We start from the raw sequence: 2,500 nt of genomic DNA, 5'->3' as shown, positions 1-2,500 counted from the left end.
CCTGGACAGCTCGCATCGACCGATACATTTTTTCCATTTTCAGTGAAAAAAAAATTTTTGTCAATTTTCTCAACGTTAAAAACGTTAATAAACTGCGTTTTTATGCGTGGATTAAACATTAAAAAAATTTTGAAATATGTGATGAAAAAGTTTACTCTTGACCGTTCGGACTTAGAAAAATTTCGAGTACCTCGGATCGCCTGCTGGAATTACCGCACGGCCTGGACAGCCCGCATCGACCGATACATTTTTTCCATTTTCAGTGAAAAAAAAATTTTTGTCAATTTTCTCAACGTTAAAAACGTTAATAAACTGCGTTTTTATGCGTGGATTAAACATTAAAAAAATTTTGAAATATGTGATGAAAAAGTTTACTCTTGACCGTCGGGACTTAGAAAAATTTCGAGTACCCCGGATCGCCTGCTGGAATTACCGCACGGCCTGGATAGCCCGCATCGACCGATACATTTTTTCCATTTTCAGTGAAAAAAAAATTTTTGTCAATTTTCTCAACGTTAAAAACTGCGATAAACTGCGTTTTTATGCGTAGATTAAACATTGAAAAAATTTTGAAATATGCGATGAAAAAGTTTACTCTTGACCGTCGGGACTTAGAAAAATTTCGAGTACCCCGGATCGCCTGCTGGCATTACCGCACGGGCTGGACACCTCGCTCCGACGAATCGGTTTTTTCCATTTTTTTTGAAAAATAAATTTTTGTAATTTTTTTTAATGTCAAAAACGTTAATAAACGTCATGTTTACGCATGGATTAAACATTGAAATAATTTTAAAACACTTATTAAAAAAGTTGGTGTCGACCGTGGGACTTAGAAAAATTTCGGGAAGTCCGATTCGCCTGCTGGAATTACCGCACGGGCAGGACACCTCGCTCCGACGAATCGGTTTTTTCCATTTTTTTTGAAAAATAAATTTTTGTAATTTTTTTTAACGTTGAAAACGTTAATAAACATCATGTTTACGCATGGATTAAACATTGAAATAATTTTAAAACGCTTATTAAAAAAGTTGGTGTCGACCGTGGGACTTAGAAAAATTTCGGGAAGTCCGATTCGCCTGCTGGAATTACCGCACGGGCTGGACACCTCGCTCCGACGAATCGGTTTTTTCCATTTTTTTTGAAAAATAAATTTTTGTAATTTTTTTTAATGTCAAAAACGTTAATAAACGTCATGTTTACGCATGGATTAAACATTGAAATAATTTTAAAACACTTATTAAAAAAGTTGGTGTCGACCGTGGGACTTAGAAAAATTTCGGGAAGTCCGATTCGCCTGCTGGAATTACCGCACGGGCTGGACACCTCGCTCCGCCGAATCGGTATTTTCCATTTTTCTTGAAAAATAAATTTTTGTAATTTTTTTTAACGTTGAAAACGTTAATAAACATCATGTTTACGCATGGATTAAACATTGAAATAATTTTAAAACGCTTATTAAAAAAGTTGGTGTCGACCGTGGGACTTAGAAAAATTTCGGGAAGTCCGATTCGCCTGCTGGAATTACCGCACGGGCAGGACACCTCGCTCCGACGAATCGGTTTTTTCCATTTTTTCCGAAAAATAAATTTTTGTAATTTTTTTTAATGTTAAAAACGTTAATAAACTTCATGTTTACGCATGGATTAAACATTGAAATAATTTTAAAACACTTATTAAAAAAGTTGGTGTCGACCGTGGGACTTAGAAAAATTTCGGGAAGTCCGATTCGCCTGCTGGAATTACCGCACGGGCTGGACACCTCGCTCCGCCGAATCGGTTTTTTCCTTTTTTTCCGAAAAATAAATTTTTGTAATTTTTTTTAATGTTAAAAACGTTAATAAACTTCATGTTTACGCATGGATTAAACATTGAAATAATTTTAAAACGCTTATTAAAAAAGTTGGTGTCGACCGTGGGACTTAGAAAAATTTCGGGAAGTCCGATTCGCCTGCTGGAATTACCGCACGGGCAGGACACCTCGCTCCGACGAATCGGTTTTTTCCATTTTTTCCGAAAAATAAATTTTTGTAATTTTTTTTAATGTTAAAAACGTTAATAAACTTCATGTTTACGCATGGATTAAACATTGAAATAATTTTAAAACACTTATTAAAAAAGTTGGTGTCGACCGTGGGACTTAGAAAAATTTCGGGAAGTCCGATTCGCCTGCTGGAATTACCGCACGGGCTGGACACCTCGCTCCGCCGAATCGGTTTTTTCCTTTTTTTCCGAAAAATAAATTTTTGTAATTTTTTTTAATGTTAAAAACGTTAATAAACTTCATGTTTACGCATGGATTAAACATTGAAATAATTTTAAAACGCTTATTAAAAAAGTTGGTGTCGACCGTGGGACTTAGAAAAATTCGGGAAGTCCGATTCGCCTGCTGGAATTACCGCACGGGCAGGACACCTCGCTCCGACGAATCGGTTTTTTCCATTTTTTCCGAAAAATAAATTTTTGTAATTTTTTTTAATGTTAAAAACGTTAATAAACTTCA

The sequence above is a fragment of the Nomia melanderi genome, unplaced genomic scaffold (genome assembly GCF_051020985.1).
Source record: "Nomia melanderi isolate GNS246 unplaced genomic scaffold, iyNomMela1 scaffold0239, whole genome shotgun sequence".
Lineage (NCBI taxonomy): Eukaryota > Metazoa > Arthropoda > Insecta > Hymenoptera > Halictidae > Nomia > Nomia melanderi.
Note: the sequence above shows the minus strand (reverse complement) of the source record.